Source organism: Leuciscus leuciscus (genome assembly GCF_965113295.1).
Source record: "Leuciscus leuciscus genome assembly, chromosome: 10".
NCBI lineage: Eukaryota > Metazoa > Chordata > Actinopteri > Cypriniformes > Leuciscidae > Leuciscus > Leuciscus leuciscus.
The window spans coordinates 41,800,753-41,819,839 of NC_138734.1; the positions used below are offsets into that span (position 1 = coordinate 41,800,753).

The window sequence follows — 19,087 nt, forward strand, 5'->3', positions numbered from 1 at the left end:
AATGTTGGCTATAGCAAAGGAATATCACGAACGGGGGATTATCAAACCTGATATATAAGTGCGATATCGCTGGGAGCGTCATTGTGTTTGCGTGTGCCTGAGACCGAACAAGAGCGTGTGAGCGCTATTGTTTGTGTTTGTGCTGGTAAAAGACTATGAATAAATTTAGACCCTCAGAAGATTCCCAGCTGCAGATTCTTGGGTTCTTGTGGCGAAGTCATGTATTTCATTCACACCATCTGTTTGTGTGTGTGAGAAATCAGAATGCATGCAGATCTAAAAAACTTCACTGGATCAGTTTCCCCTTCTATCCTTCTATCAGTAGCTGAACTCAGAAAGGCCTAGTGTTTGTGCACACGCTTTGGATATGTTGCGTCTCAGACAGCTTCTGATGTGCAGCAGCTGTTGAATTGCATTTTGAAAAACTAATTTCAGTTAACAGCCCTCTACAGCAATGGAAAATAGTTAAGAAACTAGTTTGCTTTAGAGAAATTTATTTTTCTTCTTCTTATTAAATTGATATGCCCTTCAAACTTCTCTGGTTTTAAATGGATTTATCAGAGCTGTTCTTGAAAGCATAACACATCCTGACTGCTGAACTGTAGTTGATCTCCACAAACATATTAAGCAGCACAACTGTTCTCATCATTGATAATAAACAGTAACACTTTATTTTACATTGTCTTTGTTACATATCGTCACCTTCCTAAAATAATTGCCCAAGTCATTTTTTTCAGGTTTCTCAGAAAACACAAAAAACTGAACCTAACTTCAGAGGTTGAGTAGATTTTCGTTCTTCTTGATGCAGCTGCCATCTTGAAAAGCTTTTAAAATTGCCTAAGTCTCATTGTCTTTTGACTTAGGCAAAGTCACACTCTTGACATAGGCCATAATACTACAGGGGTTGAATTGCATGATCTGTTCAACTGAGGATGTGGGCGATTTTACCAGAGGTGGCCAGCATCAGGAGGAGATAACTAATGCAACAAAAAAAACTGTCAAAAATTATTTTAGGAAGGTGACTATATGTAACATCTACTTACCATAGTAATAACAGTAAATTATGCATAATTACATGCAACTAACCCTAAACCAAACCCTAATCCTACCCAAAACATATAGTAAGGACATGTTGTTCATTAATATTACTCAGTATTTAAATGTATAATTACACTGTAACAATGACACCTTAAAATAAAGTGTAACCAAATAAACGTATTAGAATGATTTCTGAAGGATCATGTGACACTGAAGACTGGAGTAACTAATGGCTGCTGAAAATTCAGCTTTGCCATAATTAAATGTTTGCCAAATTACATATAAGAATGCATTAAAATTGAAAACATATATTTCGAATTGTAACATTTCACAATATTATAGTTTTTACTGTATGTTAGATCAAATAAATGCAACCTTGAGTGACTTAGTGAGGATTAAAAATCTTATGAAATGTAGTATGTTTCTTTATATTATCACACAAACACACACATCTAAAATCAAGAATGGGTTACGAACCCGTTAAAGACATAAAAAATCTTTTAATCTCAATAGCAGTAAAGTGAAGGAAAATAACAGGATTACAGGATACCATAAAGGGATGATAATAATAGAAGGGAATTCACTCACACACACACACACACACACACACACACACACACACACACACACACACTAAACAAACAAGGTTTATGAAAACTCCAATAAAATACCTAAAAACAAACACACACTCTATTAAAGTTCTCCTAATGGAACTACTCTATTATTATGGATAATGTTAAATTGCCAGATCAATTTTATTTTATTATTTTTATATTACTATAGTGTGTGTATGGGAATTGAAAGTGCATAAGTGGCTAAATCTGCTTCCAGATTAGCATTCTCAGCCTGACATATCTGATATACGATCTCTGCTCAAACTGTGAAATAAGGACTTCAAAAACCCCACAAAGGAAATGAAAGACGAGGCTCTTTCGACTCTTCATTTTTCCCTCAACAAATCATCCTCAAGAGTGAGAATGCACTGTTCTCACTTCTGCTGTCAGACGACCCAGCCATGCTCAAATATATAGCGTAAGCCACAGATGGCTTCAGAATGCACTGTACCCAGAACTGTCTGTAAAATTACACACGCTACAGTCTCGTAAGGACATGAGAGACCTGTTCCAGAATCTTCATCACTTATTTAAGGGCATTGAGAGAGAGCAACACGAAACATCATATTCATCTCCAGATGTCTCTGTTATTTGCGTTTTACATTCCCACCATCCACACAGGTAAATAACGGGGCTTATGGGTATTTAGAAAGCTTGCAGAGATGAGCAGCTTACACAAATCCATACATTAAGCTTTAGCACAGATTGATGTCAGCATTGTCAAGCGGTCCTGCTGCATCATGGGTAAATGTATGTGGGTCCTGTTGTTTCAAAGCGAGGCTTAATGAGACACAGGTCAGTAGTGCACAATGTCTGGTTCATTACCTCACGTTACTCAATCAGAATTAGAGCACAGCGTCAGCTGCCTACAGTGTGTGTGTGTGTGTGTGTGTGTGTGTGTGTGTGTGTGTGTGTGTGTGTGTGTGTGTGTGTGTGTGTGTGTGTGTGTGTGTGTACTAAGAGTCGTGATAATGGGCTGCAAATCTCAGACTAAAGACGACTCTGCTGTTCTCTCGTCTACAGGACTGTGTGTGTGTGTGTGTGTGTGTGTGTGTGTGTGTGTGTGTGTGTGTGTGTGTGTGTGTGTGTGTGTGTGTGTGTGTGTGTGTGTAGGAGGCTGAAAGAATCGTGATAACGGATAGCAACTGGCTGTGCGTGAGCGTGCCGGTGAACCGACCTGCTCTTTCTATTAATGTGTGATTTACTGGGAGGCTGAGTGCACGTGTGCTTCCGCACATTTATCAGTGTGCATGCAATGGTGAATCACCATGATAATGATTTTATGCTACTTATAGACATTTGTGTCACTGGCTTTGTTCCAATACCAAGCGAGCTGCGTGCTGTCTACTGCCTACATCCGCAGCTGCCGTCTAAGCTGAACTGGAAACTCATAAGTGAGGGATTTTGAACACTCTTCATAGGCATAAGCTCCTCATATGAAGCACACAGACAAATCAAAAAAATTTCAGTAGAGATGGTGTTACCATATTGCTAAGCTAACAACATGAAAATGCTAACTTACAAATAAATAAATTAAAATAGTCTGATTTTTATTAACTCTTTCCCCACCAGCCTTTTTGAAAAAAGTTGCCAGCCACCGCCAGCATTTTTGATCATTTTCACAGAAGTTTCACGGCCCACAGAATATTTTATTGTATGAATATCTGAACATGCAATACAGAAAGAACAGATCCTCTGTTCAACAACAACATTTTATTCAAGCTTCATGCATTCTTATTTTATCAATGGGTAAGTTTTAATTTAAAAAAAAGCAACATTTTGAACAAAAAGCTGAGAAAATCATGTTTTTGTCAAAGACTACGTCTGGAACGATGATCAAAACACAGATGGAGTCGATCTAGTCCATCAACACACTCAAAGCTTCACAGTCCTGCAGCTCGTCCTGGCTCGACATTTCATTCAATTACATTCGGCAGTTTTGATTTATATCCCGTTTAATGTTTATGATTGTGTTATTTTACATGTGCATCTGCTTGCTATCGCTTGTTTCTGCTTCTTCTTCACATGTGTTTTGATCTGGAGATTCTCTACCCTTTCAGTAGATGTGTAATAGCGCCCCTACAGTATAACAGTGAAAACACAGAAAGTCGGAAAACTTCGTCAATGGCGGGAAAAGAGTAAATTAAACTATTTTTATCATAAAATGTACATTCTTGCCATCTTTGAATGCGTAAAAGAATGATCCTTACAAAAAGGAAGTTAATTCAAGTGTGCTATTAGTATACTTCTTTTAAACTACAAATATGAAAGTATCGTAAAATTTCAATAAACTAAAAATTACACTAAGTATATTTGACTTATACTGACAGAAAAGTCTAAGTATATTAGGCCTATACTTGTTCTCAATCTTTTGATGGACATATACTTAGTAGGCGTCACATACAGGGTTGGGGAGTAACGGAATACATGTAACGGCGTTATGTAATCAGGATACAAAAATCCAGTAACTGTAATTCGTTACAGTTACGTCAATAAACATAGTAATCAGATTATAGTTACATTTTGAAAAAAGGGGGAATACTTTCAGGATTACAATGGTTTCATTTAAAACTAAATAAATCAGTATTTTGGCATAATAACACTATATTAAGCGCTGCTTGATTATACAGTAGTTCCTGGTTCTGTTGCCAGTAATGACTCACGTGTGCCACCCGCTGGTGCGTGTGCAAATAACAGCTTTCTACAATCTCCTCAGACGCTGATTGAATCACTGCTGCTAGTAGAAACGATGCTGCCTGCGGGTAAAATCGCTTTTAATTCATGGAAATTCCGCTGCTATTTTGTAGAAATTAGGAGAGTAGCTTTTTTAGTACCCAAAATGTCCTTTCTTATCTTTTCTCACGTAACGGGATGTTCGCTATCTAGGTAACGTAGGGGAACTCCCACTGCCAACGCCCCACGTCCAGTCAGGCAAATTAAGAAAGATCACGGCTTTAGTCAACATGTAGGCCTATTTTAAAATAAACTAATATGTAGATTGTGTAAAATTTTTAAATGTTGTTTTTATTTTTTTGTTAAAAATTAGTTAAAAATAAAACAAAATAATCTGTAATACCATAGATTTGCCACTAGATGTCTGTATAGCCCTTTACATAAATATATATTCAGGCATGTGTGTATATTTTGCAAATATTGTACACTGGACCAAATTCTTAATAAAAAATTTAATAAAAATAAAAATGTAAATAATATTTCTTCTTGCTTGACTTTATTTATATACGTGACCTTGAAGTAATCCCAAAGTAATCAGTTACATTACTTTCATATTATAGTACTTGGATTACGTTACTGAATACTTATTTTATGAAGTAATTTGTAACTGTAACGGAATACATTTTTAAAGTAACCCTCCCAAATATGTGTTCTGTTTTGGCTTAGTTTCTTTGAGTTTTAGGGCGTTTTTCCACTGGGTTCGTTTGCTGCGGTCCGAATCCGAGTGCGCTAGTTCCCGGCGCCCCCCGCAGCGTTGGTCTGGTTTCACACTCAATTAGTTGTATCGAACCCAGGTGCGTTTGCAGTGATCTTACGTAATCGCAAACGCACACGGAAAACGCATGGAGAATACAACTCGACTGAGCATAGCTGTAATTTGTCTGTTTTTTTGGTGCTATTATGCACAACATAGTGAGAGACAACTACGTTTATGTTCATTACATGGTGTAATTCAGCACATATCCAGGGGACGCCGTGTTTCTGCTGCTCGCAGAAGATTTTTCACTGATGCGACAGTGATACGCATGCGCGCGGGATACTATACTTCCTGAACAAGCACGCACCCGAGTCCGTGTTGCTTGGCTGCACATTAACGCGAACCGCGCCACGGTTCGGGAGCAACCGAGCTCAGACCACCTCCTCCAGGTAGTCTCGGGTTCGGTACTCTAGTGCGCACCCGGGTCCGATGACAGCGTTCACATTAGCGATTTTTCATGCAAACCGTGCCCCGGTCCGCATTAAACTGCCAGTGTGAAAGCGCCCTAAGTTCTGTTCCTGTTTTGCCCTATAATTTTGCCCTAGTTTCCAAGTGTGTTTGATTAATGATTGTGTTCACCTGTTATTCGTTAATTACCTTATTTAGTCTGTGTATCTAGGCCAGGGGTGCATAACCCTGCTCCTGCCGATCGACTGTCCAGCACAGTTCATCTCCAACCCTAATCAAACCTGAAGCAACCAATTAATGTCTTCAGGATCACTTGAAAATTAAAGGCAGGTGTGTTTGATTAGGGTAGGAGATGAACTGTGCAGGACAGTCGATCGGCAGGAGCAGGGTTGGGCAGAAGTTAATTCAAGTGTGCTATTAGTATACTTCTTTTAAACTAAAAATATGAAAGTACCGTATACTTTCAATCAACTTTTTATGTGCTTCTCAGGACTACACAAAAAATTACACTAAGTATATTTGACTTATATTGACAGAAAAGTCTAAGTATATTTGGCCTATACTTGTACTCAATCTTTTGATGGACATATACTTAGTAGGCGTCACATATATGTTCTGTTTTGGCTTAGTTTCTTTGTGTTTTAGTTCTGTTTGCCCTATATTTTGCCCCAGTTTCCAAATGTGTTTGATTAATGATTGTGTTCACCTGTTATTCGTTAATTACCTCATTTAGTCTGTGTATCTAGGCTATACTCCCTGTTTTGTCTTCGTCCGGTCACATCTTTGTTAAGTGAATGTGTTACCCAGTGTTTTTCCCCTGTATCCTTTGGATTATTGAATTAAAAAACAATTTCCTTGCATTATTCATCTTTGTGCGCTTTCAAGTCTATTCTGCCAACACACATCCAACCATCTCTTGCCAGTCATTGTGATCAACAGAAGCAACATCACACCATCTTACACCATATCAATTATGCAACGATAGTACAATACAGCATCATGCCAACAGAATGTGCCGTTTCCGCTTCTTTCGGCATGCCGGAAGACCCAGTGAGAGCTTGAACGTGAGGTTTTGATCAGCAGTGTGAAGCTGGGGAGCATTAGAGTAATGAACACAGATCAGAAACGTGACTCATGGTCACATTCCCGATCAGTCGAGAAGTTCAAAGACCTGCAGTCTAAATCACTGTCTTACTGAAAGAACCAGGCTACTGAGAAGCAGCTATGTGGACTATGCACGCTCAAACCTTTGGAAAATTAATGCAAGCACGCTTTAATCATTGCAAAGACAAACAAAACCTATCCTAATTAACTGAACTGACATGTACGGTCTGGCTAATTTTATTACTTGGCGCTGATGAGCAAATGAAGCGGTAATGTGAAAACAAGAATAGAAGTAGCACGCAAATTTCAAAAGGGCAATAGTGCATTATGCGTAAAACAGAGAGAGAGCCTGTCCTTCCCAACCTAAAGTATTTCCTTGATTATAATCATTGCTATGGCATCATTCATGGAAACCAAACATCATAAAACACAAACAAAATGAGATGCACACAAACACTGAGGTGACACACTAAACCACACACACTCACACTCTCGTTCTCTCAGGGATGTGTGATCCTCTGATGTTATTTCAGTCAAAAAGGTTTCAGTCATCCGCTTTTCCCAAGGCTCACCAAAGTTTATGCATTTGGGTCTTGAATGATATCACAAAAAACTCGGCTGAAATATGAAAATCATATGCATCATTGTGACACTCTCCTTTCCTTCAAACCCACAACAGGAGGCCTTTATTGTAGTTTACTCTTTTACGGTTTACTCTGTTGTCATCACAACCGTTGAGTCTTCAGTGTGTGCCTGAAGCTAAATGTGTGGCCTACTCATGTTTTCCCAAACAAGCCAGACACATGAAAGTATATCAAACGCATATTATGTGCAGGTGGGTGAATGAGGCCTCTGGGTTTGCATACACAAAATATCTTTTGTATTCGCATCTAGTGTAAGCAGACGTACGCAAAAATACAAGCAGGGCCTGGGCTTTGAGAGGACGAGGCTGATGCGGTGAGGGAAGAAAGGATAGAAAATAGAGCTCACGCTTTACGAACTAATGAACAAGTGAGTGAGCGAACGTATGGACAAAAGAATAAAAGAACAGACGAAAGAAAGAACAAAAGAATGAACGAATGAAAGAAAGTATGAGCGAAAGAAAGAAAGAAAGAAAGAAAGAAAGAAAGAAAGAAAGAAAGAAAGAAAGAAAGAAAGAAAGAAATTGAACGAAAGAACAGACAAAAGAATAGTATAATAAAAGAAAGGACAAAAGAAAGGGCGAAAGAAAGGGCGAAAGAAAGAAAGGGCGAAAGAAAGGGCGAAAGAAAGGGCGAAAGAAAGGGCGAAAGAAAGAAAGGGCGAAAGAAAGAAAGAAAGAAAGAAAGAAAGAAAGAAAGAAAGAAAGAAAGAAAGAAAGAAAGAAATTAGAAAAGAACGAAAGAAAGAAAGAAATTAGAAAAGAACGAAAGAACAGACAAAAGATTAGTATAATAAAAGAAAGAAAGAAAGAAAGAAAGAAAGAAAGAAAGAAAGAAAGAAAGAAAGAAAGAAAGAAAGAAAGAAAGAAAGAAAGAAAGAAAGAAAGAAAGAAAGAAATTAGACAGAACGAAAGAACAGACAAAAGAATAATATAATAAAAGAAAGGACGAAAGAAAGGGCAAAAGAAAGGGCGAAAGAAAGAAAGGGCGAAAGAAAGGGCGAAAGAAAGAAAGAAAGAAAGAAAGAAAGAAAGAAAGAAAGAAAGAAAGAAAGAAAGAAAGAAAGAAAGAAAGAAAGAAATTAGAAAAGAACGAAAGAACGAAAGAACAGACAAAAGATTAGTATAATAAAAGAAAGGACAAAAGAAAGAAAGAAAGAAAGAAAGAAAGAAAGAAAGAAAGAAAGAAAGAAAGAAAGAAAAGAACGAAAGAACGAAAGAAAGAAAGAAAGAAAGAAAGAAAGAAAGAAAGAAAGAAAGAAAGAAAGAAAGAAAAGAACGAAAGAACGAAAGAAAGAAAGAAAGAAAGAAAGAAAGAAAGAAAGAAAGAAAGAAAGAAAGAAAGAAAGAAAGAAAAGAACGAAAGAACGAAAGAACAGACAAAAGATTAGTATAATAAAAGAAAGGACAAAAGAAAGGACGAAAGAAAGAAAGAAAGAAAGAAAGAAAGAAAGAAAGAAAGAAAGAAAGAAAGAAAGAAAGAAAGAAAGAAAGAGTGAGCGGGTGTGTTAGCATGATTGGCGCTGACTCAGACTCGCAGGACTCAGTTCTGTTTGCTTGGTTGCTCTCAGTAACAGCAGGACAAGCATGTAATCGAACATCTAACATCTAACATCTAACATCCCTCCAACGGGTTTCGTTCTTTCTATTTCAACTAATTCAACCCAAATGTGCTTTGAGTTGATTTCTAGTGTTATGTGTAAATGCACAATGGGGTCCAAATGACCACGAGTGAAAATTCTTCTATTTTGCATTTGTCTCTAACATCAATATACAAATTATATTAATATCAGCATGACAATTTGACTTAAAATTTGAATTGAAAAATGAACAGGAATGTCAGAATGCCAATTTGGTTTGTGTTAGTCAAACCTCCAGCACTGAGAGGAACATCTGAACATCTCAGTTTTTGCTGCTTAATATTTTTGTGGAAATCGTGGTTAAAAAAAAAAAAGTAGGATTCTTTGATGAATAGAAATTTGAAAAGAACAGCATTTATTTGAGTTAGAAATCGTTTCTAACATTATAAATGTCTTTACTGTCACTTTTGACTAATCTGACATATGATCCTCACCAATAAATAAAAACATACTTTTTTGAACGCTTGTTTTTCTACTGACTGTCTTAAAGTCTGGCTTGGGAAATTGGGAAAGGTAAATAAAAATAAGTCATTTTTGGTTAAGAATAATTAGTCTCCTATGATGGAGCCTGATCTCTTTGCAGTGTTTATGTGTTACAGAGGAATTATTAGGGAGTTTAATTTTCATAATCATAACAAGAACCACTAAAATCATTTCTCCTCCTTTTCCGTTTCTAACAGATGCTTTGCTTATAGGCTGCAACTAAAATCATATTGCAGCCGCACATCAAAGGAAAGTGTTTCGGGCAGTTTCCTGATAAAGTGGTATGACACGAGCCTAATTTGAATCTCTAATCCCTTCGTTGACTCATTCAGAGCCTCTTTTTTGACAAATCAAGAACAAAATCACAAACAGCCCAGAGTGTCTGATTTACATTCTCCACGCTTCCCTTTTAAACCTGCCGGATCCCCTATAGTGCCCTAGACCTCAACTAGATGAATCTATTCTGTAAACCTATCTATAAATCCAATCCCATCATGCATCAGCTGATCTTTTGACCCTGCCCGTGACATGCAAATCTGACATGGAAACTAATGAGTCAGGGTTTAACATTGTTTAGAGCTCCATTAATGATATGACGCTGATGGGGTCTTACTTAAAGGTCCCATATTGTACACCTTTCTGAAGATTTATTTTAGGTTTTGATGTCCTTGAGAATATATATTTGCGGTATAAGTACCAAAAAACATCTCAATATATTTTCACAGCTCCTTTCTCTGGAGCTCTGCCAAGAACAGGTCGATTTGGGCCTGTCTACTTAATATTCATGAGCCTCTCTTCTGATTGGCCTGTTGTTTTCTGAGTGACACACGGCCAGGCCAACCACAGGGTCATGTATGCTGTAGCCTGCGGTGGCTTGATGATGCTCACAAGTAAGGTAAATAAAACACCTGTAATGATGGTGATAAATTATTTGATATTAAAGCATTAACATTCACAAACCACTGTTAGTTTAACATAAAAGCAAGCATAGGCTATTACGTGCATGGTTTGGCATGACAGAAATAGCGCAAAGTACGCTCCCTTAATAATTCCAAAAAAGCTGATATCTCTGGGTGCTTTCACATCTGTAGTTCGGTTCATTTGGTCCGGACCAAGGGCGAAAAATGATACATTGTAGCATTTTTCAGGCGTTTTGGTTCCTTTTCACACCACACTGATCACTCTGGTCCGAATCAGTTTATGAGTTGATAAAACGAACCAAAATGTAGACACGTGACAGCATCCACATCACTCGTTGGCCAGATGTGTCTTGAACGCATTCCCATAACTGCACTTCGATTGGTCAGAATTAACGTGCGGGAAAATTCCAACAACTCCCAGACGTAATCCGGCAGGCAACACGCCGCTGTTTACTATGGAGAGACGACTGCATGGGCTGATTGTATTCCCTGGTCATATTTTATTATATAGTTTTGAGAATTTGAGAATTAAGCGATATGCGGCTCGAAAATAATGTGTTAATGCACTGCACGCGGCGAAGGCGCATCGCAAGTCACTTCAGGAAGAGGCGTGCATTAATGTTGCTAAACAGTGACATGCTCATCATCCAACAAAATTTCCAACGATCCATCAGGTAATGTTGTGCCCTTTCTCTCTTTAAAATTGTTTTTGACAGTTGGGACATATGGTCATTAGAGCAAATTTCTATCAGGCTCCGCACCTCCTCACAACTCCAAGTTTGTCCGCGAGCTGCCATGCTTAAAGTGCAAACTGTCAACAAACATTTCTCCTCATCCCATAATCACAGCGCAGCTGACTACGGCAACTGTTAGTCCAAAAGCAACTTTAAACTGTTAGTCCAAAAGCAACTACAGCAACTTTAGTCCAAAAATGCGCAGTTGTTTGGCAGTTGGTTCTGTTCGAGGTCGGATCACGTTCTCACCACAAACGAACCGCTTCAGAGTTCGTTTGAAAGCGTACCGAGACCTCCTACGCTTGTTTGGTCCGCTTTTGGTGCGATTGCCGCATTCACACCTGCCCAAACGAACCGCACCAATGGGGAAAACGAACTCTAGTGCGGTTCAACCGAACTAAACGAGGCAGGTGTGAAAGCACCCTCAGTTCATCGCGATCTCTCAAAGCCCCGTTATTATCAATAAAGCTGATCTGCACTATAAATCCTTCATAATGTCAACACTTCGTTTGTTATAATCAGAGGATTTGCCAGCAGAATTCAGCACTGAACAAAAACTCAGTTGAGCGGTGAGTGGATTCTATCTTAAATGCATCTCATTGGCCATTGCGTTCAAGAAATCAACACATATGTCTGTGATTGGCTGCCTTGCTCAACACTGCAAACATGTTGTAAATAGAAACTCGTTCTGGCCTGTAAACCGTGCAACATATGAATAACAATTTATTTGTTTTTAGATGTTTTATTTTTTTAGATATTTCTATTTTGCAGGAGCCCCGCAAATCGTTTTATTCTCCCGCAACACGCACACACACACACACACACACACACACACACACGAGTACCTTACGCCTAGCCTGGAAATCCAGACCTAAATCTGAAAGATTAATGGTTTGGCATCGACTAATGAAAATCGGCCAGCCTGAGGGGCGGCACCAAGCATGCATTTGAAAATCTCACTGCACGCAATTGGATAACACTACGACCAATCACAACAAGCCCCATATGCTTAGCTTCCAGCGGAGCTAACTGGGAGATTAGACTCTTGCCGTATCCAAAGCCGTTTTAAACAACTGGTGTTCATCCATAGCCATCTTGCAATGTTTACTAATGACTTCGACGTCACAGCGTTGTCGTCATCTCGCCTCTGGCCCGCCTATATCAGATAACCCGATGTGATTGGTGCAGCTCGGATACAAGGGCATATTTAATGAGCATCATTACTCGACGCCAGAGTAACTCGCTGAGCAAATTCAACTTGTGCTCTCGTGAGAACTCTGGATTTCCAGGTTACCTAACGCCCGCACTCGGCCATTAGATCTAGTCCCGCGCCGCAGTCTGTTGCGTTGGGTTTTGGTCTCTACATCCATCAACTGAACAGCGTTTTCTCGACATGTTTCTGTGTTGTTGTTGCTCAATCAGCCACGATGCTGTTGGGGGTTGGGCAAAAGGAGGGAGGGATGGTGTGCAGTGTTTGGTGACTGACATCACATTTATACGGAAGTCACAACGGCTCATGAAAAGGCACAGCTACTTTATTCAGGCTGTGTGCATTTGTCTGTGGATTGACTGTTTTGAAACTTATATGGTGGTTACATCGCCCCTAAACATCTGTTATCATGAAAAAAAAGCCAGAAAATTTCATTTTTGACAATATGGGACCTTTAAGCCCTACAGGGAGACCCAGGGGGTCATTTAAATTCACACACTCACATGACTAAGGGAACCACTTATCAATAATGAAAGAAGCCGTCGTGTGACCTCTGTCTGAACTCACGCAGAGAGAAAACAGGAACTGCTCCACCGCTCACTGGCTTGGGGACCACAGACAAAGCATATGAAGTTAAAAAATTCATCTTTTAAGAATAGTAATATTAGAAGAGACAAGATATCTGAAGATGTTTTTTGAAGAGCGGGTACCACAGCTGGCCTGTCGATCTCTGTTAGTTAAGGTGAGAACAAAGCTAAGCACAGCTCGGCCCTTTCAACATTCATATCTCAAAACTAATTGAAGCTGTCAGACATAATTTCACGAAAACAAAACTCTTTTCCATCACCTCGCAAACATGCATTAGCATATAAATAAAGAACGGCCATATAAAGCATGATGTTCACACCTTGATACGACAAGTGTAAAGTCACATCTGAATAAGCGCACGCTCGATTCACGTGCCTCTACAACACGACTTTCATCACGTTTCAGATGGTATGCAGAGTGTCTAAAGCCCTATTCGGACGGGACTAGTTTAACATGGAGAGGTGGGGTAAAGTAATAATTACCAGAGCTTCTCTGTGATTCTAGTCCCATCCGAATGTGCATCTCAGTAATCATCACGGACAATGTCAGTAAAGATTACGGCGACTTTTACCTTCAGTAAAAAGGTCCGGAAAAATTACCTCAGGTGATACTAATCCCGTGCGAATAGACCCGCTATACATATGTACGTAAATATTGAATCATTTCCTGTTTAAAAGTAGTTTTCCGTGGTTTTTGAAGTATAGAGACGCTTGAAAAAGCATCAGTTGCGTTCTAGACGCTGGGACGAGTCTGTGGCAAAACTGTTCCACACACCATTCAGATCAGAGAGAAGATCGACAGCACTTGTTAGAGGCTCGAAACATCTTTAAGCGTTAGGTAAGTGCCTATTACCAACACAATCCAATCTGAAGTTAAGTAATACATCATTCGACCGGACATAACAGTTTTATATATATAAATATAGGTTATATGTGTTTGCGCACGTAATATCAGGAAGCAACGGAATTCACACATGGCGACAGGAGTGACGGCGATGTGCAAATCAAGTTACTCTCCCACTTCTGCTAGTTTTACTGAGATATCTTATCCCGTGCGAATTGGCCGTTAATATTACAGACGTCCTGTGGTAAAATTACATCACTCCATCTCCCCTTGTAAAGTTAATCCCGTCCGAATAGGGCTTTAAATATGTGTTTTGTGTATTTGCAGGGCAGAAAAGCATGCTGAGAAAAATAGCACACCTATATACTGCCCTCTTCCACTTCCTGCACCAACCACAGGCAAATAGCGTGTCTTTGTTCATGCTGTACGTGTACATCTGCATATATGGCAGCTGCACCTCTGGATGATGCAAACACATTAACCCTCACAGTGACAGAGGTCTATCTACACGTATACAGGCTCACCGCAGGCACACAGCAGTTGGTAAACATGCGTGCAAGAAGTACCAAGATATCAAGTTCTCTATACAGCTGAGAGGCGCACGATGAGGAAGTGAAAAACCACCAAATCCAGTACAGTGCTGTTCGCCCGATAAATTTATATTATTGCGAAAGCCACACGCACGCAGACACACACACAAATGTGCTTAGCGGTGTAAAAATGATGCACTTCACCTTTATTTTGTTAGGTTGAAAGTTCCCTATTTAGCTGTTATTTCTAAAACCTGCATCAGAACTCTGTCTATTCAACCTTTATTCACAGCTACATGTCTGTGCCATTCTCACACCTCTCTTTGTTTGGTTGAAAGTTTCCCTAAAACCTGCATCAGAATTCATTAAGCCTATAGCCAAAGCCTTTATTCAAAGCTACACGTCTGTGCCATTCTCACACCTCTCTCCCGGATGTTGTTGCCCACTGAACTATCTACATCTACCACATGCTGTCTCTCCCACGATCCATTTACTGCCATCTCACATCTGCCTCTTCCTTTCTCTAGAAAAGAGTTTTGCTTCGCGTCACCTCAGAGGGTTCACTAGCAGGTCGCAAAACTGTCTGAGTCAAACCGAAAGTCCCAACTCGAGCTGTTGTCAATCAGCGTATTAAGCTGTGACTGACCCAATTCTTTTTCACACACATTGATGCATGATTTGAGCTGTTAAAATAAGTGTGATTAAGTTTTAGGTGTAGGAAAATGGAGGCAATCTTTCAAAATGCAAACAGAAGCAACAAGAGCAGAAACACTGATTTCTCAGGAGAAGTGCTCCCTCAATGCAAGAGTAAAACAAATATTATGAAACACGGGATCAAATAGTGTGCAAAGCATCCGTTCTTTGAAAGGTGGTTGTGATTGACTCATCTTGCATCGGATGTGCTAATCTGTCTCAAACTGGCGAAAATAAGCAAATTAATTTCAGCCTAAACAATTCACCCACTTAAATATCAGCACTTTTAATCGCATCAGAATCAAAATTAACTTTATTTTTTATTTTTTATTATTTTTAAAATTAAAATGATTTGAAATGATCATCTGTGACTGAGCTGGTTTTTTAGTGATCAATCACGCAACATGTTAAATTAAAGGTCATGTGACCTTCATGACACCTGTGGTGTGTAACAATAACAGCTGAACAACAGTTAGTTGCAATAAATAAAAGCTATATTAAATAAGCTTGGTTCTGTATTACAGTATTGTGGTTATTATTGGAAAAATACTTAAAATCCATAATAATATACACAATACAGTATATATAGACACCAGGGATCCACAGCCTTGGAAAATCTGGATTTGCAAGGGATATTTTTAAAAGAGTGATTTCTATACCAATAAAAGTTATGGAAATGAATATAATCTTTAAAAAATCATGGCCATTTAAATAATGAATTTATATTTTTCTTGTTATATCAAGCTCTAAAATATTTTATTGGGTAGAAAACGCTGATTAATGTGTCCAGGTTCTGTGTCGTTTCATGTCTCTAATATGTGTGTGTTGTGTTGTGCACATGGCTTTGTCTTGTCTGTGTTTGTCATGTGCTCCTCTTGTATCCCGTGGCCACGCCCCCTTGTTTAGTCCTCCTTTGCTTGATTGTTTTCACCTGATCCTCATGTGCTGGTCCCTTTATATTGTGCCTCTTTCCCCTCACGTCTTTGCTGGTTTGTTCATATGTTGCTTGCAGATCTTGTCAGTCAGTGCTAGATTTAGTTTTTCCTTGTTTGATAATTGATACTTTAGACAAGTTCCAGTCTGTTGCTCCAGGTCTCTCAAGCCTTTTTGTTTCTCACTAGATTTTTAGTTCTTATTTTTCTCTCTAGTTTCCTGCAAGTTTGCAGTTTTGTTTTGATTTCTTTTGTTTTTGGATCCTTTTTTTATTTTTGTATTTACTTATTTAGCTTTTCTCTTGTTTTGCAAGTTAAGAGACTTCTTTCAAAAACAATATATATAATAAGGGTGTCTATATACAAGAACAATATATATAATAAGGGTATATATAAAACAAAAAGGGTTATGTTTTTGGAATTTATATTTGTTTCTTTTCATATTCCAGTTATATAGTTTTATTTTTCCCAGTTGGAGTTTTGCCAGTTTTTATTTGCTCTGGTTTGTGTATGTTATCTCTTATTGTGTTGTGTTGGTTCCTGCCCTGCATCCCATTCTCCCCAGTCCCTGACTCTCCTGTCTGGTGCCGAATCATCTCATCACCCACTGTCAAGCCACTGCCTTGTCTCCATCATTGGCCGTCTCAACCTATTGTGTGTCCTGCCCTATGTTTGGCCTGTCACTACTCCAGTACCTTCTTGTGCCCTCTCTTGTTCAGGATTCCTGACATAATTATATATATTGTTTTTGAAAGAAGTCTCTTATGCTCACAAGGCTACATTTTATTTTAAAAATAAAAACAATATTGTTATAGTGAAATATTACGATTTAAATAACTGTTTTCTATTATATTTAAAAATAGAATTATTCCTGTGATCAAAGCTGAATTTTCAGCATCATTACTCCAGTCTTCAGTGTCACATGATCCTTAAGAAATCATTCTAATATGATGATTTGATGCTCAAGAAACATTTCTTTATGTTAAAAACAGCTGCTTAATATTTTTGTAGAAAATCAAAAAATACAGAAATCTATTTTAATATATTTTATAATCTAATTTCTTTATAACATGCATACATAAATACACAAAATAAGCACAAAACAAAAGCATGCACATTGCTCAAAGTGGGTACTTGGCCAAAAATAACTTGCACAGGAAAAAGTGTAAAGTCAGCACACCACAGCTCCAACAATATATCAATTTATTAACAGACTCTCACAAAGGTCAGCGTGATGAAGAGCCTTTGTGCTTGAAATGTCACCTTTGTGAGAGTCTGTAAAGACATTTTTTGGAGGCATGGTAGGCCGACTTTACATATATATATATATATATATATGTACATATATATTATATATGCAATGACAATAAAGAGCTTGAACTGATTTTGAAATGCCACATGAATTTACACTGGACAAACAAAGCTCAAAAGCAGAGAAGTGACTTTGTGTCCTCATTTCAGAAGTCTAGCACATAACAAACACACACGCTTACGCCCGCTGCTCGGTCGTGTCGGATCTGGAATGTGCTGGACATGAATGAATCGGTGGGGGCCGATCTAGAAGCACGACTGCTGCGCTGTTCGGTTTCTCTCGTGAGCTCACACGAACACCACAACCTGCTATTATTATCAGCAACAGCGGGAGGGAGTGCAGAAATGGGATCCACAATCACACGCTTGCTTCGCACCTCTCTCTTCATTCTCTGAATTTCTGTCTGAGCTAAACTACGGAGGCGTAGGTGTTGAGAGGTTCATTTTTGATTGCTGTGGCGGTTTAATTATGCCTGGCATTCGCGTCAGCTGGGAGAGAGGACGTACACATGCATGTCTTTCCCACACTGACTCACGAGGGAAACCAGAGCTGAAGAGTTCAAAGCACGAGGAACTATTCACACGTACGCAAATAGATGAACACGAAGTAATCGCACTAACAAGTGCATTCATACACACACAACCCATTATCAGGCACCCGGAGTCCCCGGCCTGCTAAGGTCCTGTAAGACAGGGGTTGCCAAACGTTTTTGTGAGCCCAAAATATTTACTTTTTAGATTTTTGAGTAATATTTCAATCATTTAACAACACATTCGCATATTCATGGTTCTCTGATGTTGGTTAATTATCTCACAACATGCTGCTAAACAAAAATATATTTTTCATTAAGTGATTCCTTTTGTTTTATGTTAAAATATTTATATTACAGATTAATTGTGTGTGTAAAAAAAAAAAAAAACTTAACCAGTAATCAGGAAATACTGGAAAAGTCATGTCAATTATTTCGTCACTAAGTCTGTAAACCCTGAAGAACATTCAGTTACTGGAATTAAGATTTAAAAAAAAAAAAAATTATTATAATTTATGTTATTATTTTAATATATTGCCTCTAGACATATCTTTGCCTACATGAGTGGCCTTTGTATACTGTCTTGGACAATGTAAGGTCTTTGATCCAAAAAATGTTGTACTAGAACCTTTTAACGACAGCTGTATACAAAAGCTCTATATGTGTCTACAAACACACATACCAATATATATATGATTGTGCACCAGATGACTACCGTATATATTAAAATTAGTTTTAAAGTCATGATCTGACTCATTAACTAGTTCGACTTGTAGGATGACGTGTAAATCCAAACTGTAAGCGCTCTGGGTAAGAGGTGGGTGGATGCTGTATGAAGTGAAAGACTTAATGTATGTAATGCAGTGGGTGTCACATTTTCAGTCAGTGAATTCATATATTTTGGGCTGTGGGCGCTTAACAATTTTGCAGCCGGTGTGAAAACGAGCTCCATGAGAAGCAAGAGGAAAATCGGTGGTATAAAATCATAGTTCTTCCGCAGCACTGACAGGTTATAGAATCTGACTTCACTTTTAAGGGGATGATGGGATTTGGTGTAAGATTTAGTCTTTCTCTTTGCCATAAAGTCTCTGATGGTTTACAGCAATGGGATGATAGATACAAGATTTTTACACTTTCTGAAGAAAATGTGAGTGATAAGTTCCCATCCAAAACCCATTATGATTCTGGAGTGTCATGGGTGAAAATCGAAGGCTCAAAGCACAGCTCTCCTCAACAAGCCAGGGTATGATATTCATCCCTGCTGAAAATACCAGTATAAGGGGTCCATCATGGGAAGCAGGAATGCTGGTGGACCTGCTACAATCAGCTCAGTTTTGCTTGAGAATAGCATGACTGTGCTGGTTCACCAGCTAGACCAG

At 38.6% G+C, this 19,087-nt stretch overlaps 2 protein-coding genes across 5 annotated transcripts in view; one reads left to right on the forward strand and one right to left on the reverse strand.

Moving 5' to 3' along the window:
* The window catches only part of c18h3orf33 (c18h3orf33 homolog (H. sapiens)), a 466,419-nt gene that overhangs the window by 203,078 nt on the left and 244,254 nt on the right, over nucleotides 1-19,087 (forward strand). The gene's annotated exons all lie outside the window — the stretch shown is intronic.
* Nucleotides 1-19,087, reverse strand: part of lekr1 (Leucine-, glutamate- and lysine-rich protein 1) — a 142,715-nt gene that overhangs the window by 112,535 nt on the left and 11,093 nt on the right. The window lies entirely within an intron of this gene.